We start from the raw sequence: 9,462 nt of genomic DNA on the forward strand, positions 1-9,462 counted from the left end.
TAGCTCCCCAAGTGTGTAGTTATGTCACGTCGGTCATCACAAATGTGACTCAGATCTGCTGGTATTGTCTTTCTATATAAGTCAGAATGCTCACCTCTAAACTAGCACAAACACTTACACCACTTAAAACCGTGAAAGTAAAGGCATGAGGAACTTCTCACAAACTATAAAATAGGTATTTAGCTCTCAATTTCATATGAATGGATTTCTGAGGTCAGCAACAAATTCTGCTACTTATTCCAAATCCTACTTTCAAAATGCTCTGAAAAAAATAGGTTGTATTTTACCCATACATTTTGGGGAAACCCTTTTCTCACAAGGTTCTCAATGTGGGATTATACAATTATTATGGCAAAAGGCACAAACATTTATTATCAGATATACAAACCATATTAGAGCCCTTTAAATCTACTATGACCTTACAAATATCAGTTTTTAATGAATATTGGCAATTATTCTTTAAGTTATAGATAATATAGATAATGACATTGGTGTTGTAGCACTATACTATAGTGGGGAAATCATATGATATAAAACCTAAGATTGTTTTCACTCAGTTGCAAAAGCATAATGCAAGTCCTCATAATGTAAACTCATACAGAGACATCAGGATTTATGGTTTACATCATATTCTAGCGTTGTCACTATGGTATGGGATGTGATGAACACATGGCGGTTTATGTCCTCCATGCTTTCAAGCTGTGGGATGTGCTTGATTAGAATTCGTAGGAAATCTATGGACATGATGAAATCACTGCAAATTTAATGAAAATTGAAAATGTACCATTAGAAATTAAATGATTAGTATAAAATTTCAATATTTAGAGTAATCATTCCCCAAACATATTTTCTCTAACTTCTTCCTATTCACTTTATCATTCTCAAATTAATAAATTAATAAGAAAATGAATAAATTAATGATTTTTTAAGGTAGGATCTTACTGTAGCTCAGGCTGACCTGGAATTTACTAGACACTCTCATGGTGGCTTTGAACTCACAGTGTTACACCTACCACTGCCTCAATACTGCTGGGATTAAAGGTGTGTAATACTATATCTGGCCTAATAAATAAATAAATATTTTAAAGTAGAGTTGGAGAGATGGCTAAAGGGCTAAGGCTCTTGCCTACAAAGCCTAAGGACCCAAATTTGATTACCCATTGCCCATTTAAAGTCAGACTCAAAGAGTTGTGGATATATCTGGAGTTCATTTGCAATTGTTGGATGCTATGGAATGTCCATTCTCAATCTCCCGCTCTCTCTCTCTCTCTCTCTCTCTCTCTCTCTCTCTCTCTCTCTCACACACACACACACACCCTTTCATCCTTCTGTCTCTTTCATTCACTTTCTCTCAAATATATAAATAACATTACTTTTAAGTGTCCAATGTCCAACTATATTTTACATGTTTGGATGAATGTCGGTTTTTTTCAGGCAAAGAAATGACATATGTGCATTTTCTGGATATATTTTCTATGCTGTCATCAAATTCTTATCTGAAAATTAAAAATATAAAATATATGAAGCACATGGTCTACTCAGACAATTTTTAAATGGTAAACGTAGTACAATATATTCAAATAAGTTCATCCCAACTTTATTTATATCACTGCTGTTCTTAGGAACTCAGCAGTTAAAACTTTTATTTTTTTTTAATTTATTTGAGAAAGAGAGAGAGAGAGAGAATATGGGCACTCCAGTACCTGTAGCTCATGTACCTGCAAAAAATAACTGGGACTTAACATCATAACAATAATCAATGAGTATAATTATTCAGTTTCATGTTTTTGTAGGTAGGATATCTGGGGGGTGTTGAATTAGAGACACAGTTTTGGTTTAGGATTACATTGAAAATGGGATGACAAAAATAAGATACTGTTCACTTCAGTAGTACCTTTACTACAGTTGGAATGATACTGATTACATAAACATGGCCCCTGTTCAGGGATGACAAACGACTTCCTGAAGTTTTCCCTATTTTGTTTTATTTTTATTTATTTGAGACAGAGGTAAAGAGAGAATTGGCATCCCAGGGCCTCCAGTCACTGCAAACAAACCACCGACACATGTGCCAGCGCATACCTCTGGCTTATGTGAGTGCTGGGGAATCAAAGCAGGGTCGGTCCATTGGCTCTAGAGGCAAACATCTTAACCACTAAGCCATCTTTCCAGCCCAAGCGTTCCATATTTTAAATAAAGAAAATTTAGGCACCTCAAATAAGTAGAAGAAATGGTATTGTCTGATCTTGAACATATATTTCTTCTCAGTCCCAAAGGTGGACTACTTCTCAATGGATTTTGTCTCAGCGACTTCTATGATATTAACAATTGACTATTATTATAATGAAAGGGAAATTCAAGATGTGTTCCTAGTATTGTGTAAGTTATGCAATTTGATTCTGTGTTGGAGAAAATACATCTCTTTACTTTGGAGATGAGAGTATGCATGCCTATTTTTCACAATCTAGCCTCTTCCCATGTGTCTTGAAACCATACCAGAACTTTATGAAAAATATGTAATTCTCTCTTTTGTTGATTCTTTTTGTTTGTTGTTATTGACAATGAAGACAAGAGGGAAAATAGAGACATCACAATAACTAGAAATGATTTATTAAGAATTAGAGATTCAGCGAACAGGGAGATATGGGAGGAGGGGGAGCAATGTTTACAAGAGGGTGACAATATCAGGGTATATTGCGTACAAAAACTATAGTAGAATTCATGGACTACATGAACACTTTTGGTGATTTCCCTTTCTGTATATTTTGATACGAGAAGCACAGAGACTATATTCCACAACACAGACTAAGATAAAATAGATATACTCAGATCTAATCATCATAAAATTCCATATGTGCAATCCAGAATTCCTTTCCATTTGAAGAACATACATGAGAGAAGAAATTACTTTCATGTCATTTTTCCAAAGTGTAGAAAAATGAGATGATCCGTAATGTGTGAATCAATCTCCCATAAAGTTGTCCTTGCTGGGTAGCATTACCAACATGAAGGGGATAATGAACAGAAGGTGTGAGATACCACTGGAAGATTAAGCTTGATCAATCCATACTTTACAAATTAGGATAGGTTTTGTGTTTAGAAAGGACTCTAAATGTTATATTTTCTGATCTCCATCCCATGAAATGCAGGGGAAATGCCACATTATAAGTGAAGAGACACAAGAAGAGTATGCCAAGCTGACTAGTGAGAAAAAAATGTCAAATCAAAATATCCTGGATGTCACCAAGACAGGTGAATCACTCTTCTGCTACCATGGAAACATAAAGATTAAAGTTTAAAGAAATCCCTGCATCTTCTGATAGTCATTTCTCATTCAGAGTTAGTTATGATTAAAGATCTTGGATATTAAGAGAATGAAATATCATTTTATTCTATCTTTGTTGTATTTTACAGACACCTGTGCTAAATAGAGATATTGACTATGTAAGTAGAAAATGGCCCTCACAACTCTTGTAATGTTCAATGTAAATAACATGTGAAGTCATTTGAAATCAGTAAAACAGAAACTATTCATACAAAAGCATGAAATAAAGAATGTACTATTGCAATATTTATAATTCACACAACATGAAATTAGTTCAGGATAGACACTGAGTTTCTTGAAATGAACGCTAAATTACTAAATGTAATTAGAAAATACAATCTAAAATATGAGTATTAAACACTTTAATTCTCTTGTGAATACTGACATCACATGGACAGCATATGTACAATATGTCAATGGGACTTATCTTTGCCATGTGCGGCCTAGGTATATTTATAATTAGTGTGAGTTTGGGACATCACTATATACACAGGATCTCACACTTCTATTATTCATTGCTGTTTGCATTTGATTGTTTTTTTAGTATTAATGGCTCTCTTTGTCATTAAATGGCTTCATTTCAAATACCTGTCAATGTATTCTGAATAAATAAATCTACTACTGGGACTTAGATGAACAGGCCTACCTCAGAGTCTTTGTCAGAAGTTGAATATGGTTTTCTTTGCCTTCTTGTTTTGGAAAGCTATATTTGTTGATGGAATAGTAAGTGATAAAATCAAGTCAATTTTGAAGTAGAAAAATATGCAGATTTTTGAATAAATAGTATTAGCTATGTTTTGTCACCTTTTTCTTTGAAAATAAGGAAGTATATGGATTATCTGACAAAGAGGTTAACACTTCATATGTTACTGCATTCAAAAAGATAACTGCCAGGCATGGTGGCGCATGCCTTCAATCTGTGCACTTGGGAAGCAAAGGTAGAAGGATTGCCATGAGTTCGAGGCCAGCCTGAGACTATATAGTGAATTCCAGGTTAGCCTGGGCTAGAGAGAGACCATACCTCAAAAAAATAAAAGATAACTCAAGGCAGGTTGTAGTTGTGAATGTCTCTATTCCTAGCACTTGGGAGGCAGAGGCAGGAGAATCATTATGACTTCAAGACCAGCATGAGATTACATAGTGAATTCCAGGTCATCTTGGGCTACCACATCGAGAAATAGCTTTAGTGGGCTCTGACCATCAAGGGTAAGATTTCATTCATTCAGACATAGCCTTATTCCCCTTCTGACCCCTCACATATTGCAAAGTCCCCCATGGCAAAATAACATTAGTAGACATGGTTCAGCAAGTGCTGGAACTGCATCATTTAGAAACAGCCTTAAAAATCTCAGAAAAAGAAAGTTAGCGATGCAAACGTATGGAAATTGCCTTCATAAACCGTACGAATTTCCCTTCTTGAGAACTAACGTTATAGACTCTGTCAGCAAAGGTAGAAATTGTCCTCACTGAGAAATTGTTTCAGCAATTGTGTTGGCAACTGACGAGGAAATGCAGGAATGGCTCTATGAGAAATGGTGTTTTGCGTCTCTGTCCAGCAAGTGTTGCATTGAACCTCATTAATAAATAGACATAGCAGACCCTGAGTAGCAAGTATAGGAATATCCCATACTGTGAATGGGAATTTATGGGCTTTAGCAGAAAGGTCAGGAATTGTTATACCCGAGAAAAGCTTTAGGACATGTGGATCAGCAGGTACAGGAATTAGCTTAAAGAAGAAAAAGACTTACATGAAGAGAAGAAATTGCCCTTTTTGACAAATAGCTTTCAGCAACTATGCCAAGGAGTAAACCAAAAACTCTTTCTGGCTTTGAGGACCATATAGTTCCCTTTGATCAACATCACAAAATGGCTTGCAACCAATTTCTGGAACTTGGAGATGCTAGCCAGAGCTAAATGATTTAGGGGTAGGATTCACCCCTCATTATCCAGACCTCTTCTTATCAGACAATCCCTCCACATGTCTACTGAGTGTAATATCTCTTAGTCCACTGTATGAATTACCTGTATTGAGAGATAGCCTTAGTAAACTTTTCCCAGCAAGTGTATTAAGTTGCACCAGTTTAAAAAAAAATTGCTTGTTTGAGAGAGGAATAGGCATAGAGGAAGAGGGAGAAACGAAAGTAAGAAAGAAAGGTAGTGTGTGTGTGTGTGTGTCTGTGTGTCTGTGTGTCTGTGTGTCTGTGTAAGGGTGCACCAAGGTATCTGGCCTTGAAAACAACCTCCAGCAAAATTTACCACTTTTTGCACCTGCCATTACATGAATCTTGGGGAATCAAACCCAGATTTCCAGTCTTTGTAAACAAATCCTTTTATCCACTAAGCCATTTCTCCAGTCCTGAATTACCATATTGGAGACATAGATGTCACAGACACTTTTGAGTAAGTGTAGGGATTGTCCTCATTGAGAAAATACTTAGTCACTTCTGGCTCACACAATCACAACAACACAACCACCACATGTTCTCACTCATCTGAAGTTCCTAATATGAAACAGGTCAAATTGATTACATGACTGAAGAGCATCTTGAGGCTTGGACAATAGTGGTGGGTATGGCTTAAGGTAAGGGAAAGAATGGGGGAGGACTCAAAACCTGAAGACAAATTGAACTGGTCCCATAGAATCCTAAATGCTGGAAATCAGACTAGAAGGTGGAACTCTCAAGCAAAACTTAGATAGACCACCTGAATCAAAAGGTACTGAAGAGAGTGAAAAGAAACCTAACCTCAAATTTCTATTGTTTCTCTTTCTTCCCTGGATTTTTCTTTTTTTTTCTTCCCCTTTGGCGCTGACCTGTAATTCCCTGTACCAGGATGTGGCCTACATCCACAAGGAGTTGTTGATTAGAAAGACCTATTATACCTCCCAAAACAAACAAGACAGACTTCTGACAGCGCACTTGAATAACCCCCTCCCCCCAGAGGTTAATGGTAAGATCCTGCTGCTGAAGACACCAATTGCTGTCAGCTGGAACCATGGAGAGACCTAATTGGAATCCATAGGAGAGCCAGTCTTCAGATAATTAGCCCATCTAGTGCTGGAAGTCGCTACATGAGATACCAGGTGGAAGTGGCCAAAATCTGTCCATGCAACTCAAACTCTAAGTTATTAATAGTTATCCTATTTAACTGGCATTGACTTCACTCTCCATTGGAGAATCTGCTTATCTTATTCAGATGGGACCTTGGCACGTCCACGGCGACCTCACCTGTGTAGCAAGCAGAGATGCTTCTGTACTGGATGAGAGCTGAGGACAGAGGGCCAGCACTCCTCGGAGGGATGCCCCAGGTGACCGCTTGGCAGTCGGTTACTGTAAAGGTTCCTGCTGCCCATGAAGTCACGACGACCTAATTGCTGGCGCCAATGAGCTGTTTTCTGCGTTCTGTTTCTCTCCTGCTTCCTTCTAGTTGTTTGTCAAAGAACAGCTAGTTTCTACGCTACACTTACTATTAATCTTGCACGCAATCAGAGTACAAAAAACAATTTGAGTATTGAATGTGCCTCTCCTATGATTAGGGCAATGGAGGAAATGTATAACTCTACTAGGAATAAAAAATTAACTCTAGAACAGTTTTTAGATGGTGTAGAGTAGAAACAGCTTATGATGTTTTAGAACAATACTGATCCTGAGAAAGTGAAAGTAGAAATGTTAATCGGTAATGTTCATTAGAAGTATGACAGTTCTACAGATAAGGAGTTGTAAAACTTAGGCTTTCCCACCAGAAAACTTCCTGGGGGGTATGTTCAGTACTTGATCAAGGGCTGATAGTAGACTCCCAGAGCTGGGAACTACCTAGATCCACTCCCCTATGAGGGAGGATATGATGAATTCGGTAATAGATGAATGAATTATGAAGGAATAAGGAGGCTATGGCATTCTCTTCCATTTATAAAATGCTTAGCAAGGACACGTAAGCCTTGGTGCTTATACTCTAGACAAGAAAGAAAAGAATTCCTGGAAAACATTAAACCAACCTTAAAATATTGGTGGTCTTTTGGATAGAAACACTTTTATAATAAATATGAGGATTATATAAATAATCTAATAAGTGGAAAGAGATGACTCTCTGCTCGGTTTATAAAAAATAAATAACCTATTGTTCACCTTACATCCCTTACCCCAAGCTTCTATTCATGTAAAGCTGTGGTCAATGATGCAAGGCGTCCTTCTTAAAAAATGGGTACATTCCTGCCTGATAAGTATTACATGTATGCTTACAATAGAACAATACTTAAGATTGTTTAGATTAATGATTTCTGAGATCACTTGTTGGCTTGCTAAGTTTCCCTGTTCAATCTGTATAAAATCTTCATAAAACCTTCAATAAATTGCAGCAGCATATTCTACCTAGAGTGTGTCTGTCTGTCATTTCCTCGCCGAATCCCGAGTTCTCCTTGAGCCTTCGCCCTTGTTCTCCCTCGGTCCTGATCTCCCCAAGAGTCAGTCCGCGGCAGGACCTGGACTTGAGGGGATAAACAACCCAGCACACTCCACCACAGCCCCAGCTGAAACCACAAAATAATTGGGGAAATGAGCAAGAAGGTTTATACTTGCATTTAGGCTGATATCAGCACAAGAGTGATGGAGAAAGATACTGAGGACACTCAACACCTACCAAACCAGACATCTAGAAGCTCGTAAGTGCCCATCACTAAAGTAGACCTAAAATGCTCAGTGAATTTTACAGAAGAAGAGTCAGAAATATTGTTATAGCCGCAAGTTGGGACATTTTCAATTTTGCACAAAGAAACTGCCTGTCCCCCACAATTGACTGCTGCCCCATAATGCATGACTCATGATACCCATGGGTTTGACCTGCATCCCTAATGAGGTAGGACTCTTCAGAAAAGGGGGAGGGAGGAGGAAAAGGATGGTACCAACATGTGTTTATACAAATAGGCCCATATCTAATAATAATAATGAAATAAGATATGCTCTCACAGTCTTTGCCCAGCAATGTGTCATTGCCCCTTCATGGAGAAATAAGTTGAGTATGTTTTGAACTATGACTGGAATGTGAAGGAAGGATACTCATTGAGCAATAGCCTTAGTGATCTTTGTCCAGCAAAGATAGGTAAGGGTGAGGCTCGTTGAATGTGACTCTCAACAGAGGGCACACAAAATGACAAGTACTCTTTATTGTTGTTGTCTAAAGTGGAATTCAAGTTGGCAACCTTATTCTGACCTTTGTCTTTCCAAAGGGAAACATTCTAAGAAACCAGGTGCAGAATTGAATCCGTACATAAAAGATATACAGTTCTGTAGGGAGATCAAATTTGCCAAGGCATTTCCTCTTAACTGACCCCACAAAAAGCCACAGTGCTCCCAGAAAGGCAGAACTGGGGTGCTTCTATTAACTTAATGGGAGATTAAGTCCAGAGAGCACTTTCTGGGACTCTATAGAAATGAATAATTCTGATACATAATCATGAAATACATAAATCTGAGGCACAGTTTTATTGTTTGAGTGTAGGTTAACAATATGAAAAATAGAACTCTAGCACTTAAGAGTATACAGCGTTGGGAAATGAACCAGATCAGCTGCTAGCAACATTACAAAAAGTAATTAGTGCTTTTTAAACAGTCTGTTTAGGAGGCAACAGACACACTTCTGAAGACAAGCACAGGTGAGTGTATATTTTGTGGAACATTGTCTGCTGAGGGAAAACTCACTCTTCATTGCAGAGAAAAGGACTCCCTCTGTTTTAATAGGATTTGTTTAATGGAGAAGGTAATGGACACAGCAACAACTGCCTTTGCAGCTTCATGTTGAAATCCCATTCTGTTTGTCACACTAATATGGGTGATATACAATGTGCCAAAACAAATCTTCCCAATATTTTGAGAAACTACTGAGCCACTTTGAAAAACTGACCACCACGGGTCACTATTGCCTTTAAAGCAGGGAAAATACAATACATAGTTATCCTGTGTGAAAAACTCTTCATGTCCCATCCTACTATACGCAACATTCCATTTGTTTGTAGCTAATCAAATGCCTAAATTTTACATATGGTGGATAAAATACCCACTTCATGCTATTAAATTGTTTGTCCACTATAAATTCAGCTCTTTTTCATATAGATAAATTCTGAAAGGGAGGGAGTAGAAAAAAAC

General features: G+C 37.6%; 1 non-coding gene across 1 annotated transcript; it reads left to right on the forward strand.

Annotated features, from left to right (window-relative positions):
• Window positions 1–1,877: 1,877 nt before the first annotated feature.
• Window positions 1,878–1,982, forward strand: LOC123457162. Its single transcript, XR_006634928.1, has one exon. It is a non-coding gene; the product is annotated as a U6 spliceosomal RNA (small nuclear RNA).
• Window positions 1,983–9,462: the final 7,480 nt, after the last annotated feature.

The sequence above is a fragment of the Jaculus jaculus genome (assembly GCF_020740685.1).
Source record: "Jaculus jaculus isolate mJacJac1 chromosome Y unlocalized genomic scaffold, mJacJac1.mat.Y.cur SUPER_Y_unloc_1, whole genome shotgun sequence".
NCBI classification, from domain to species: Eukaryota; Metazoa; Chordata; class Mammalia; order Rodentia; family Dipodidae; genus Jaculus; species Jaculus jaculus.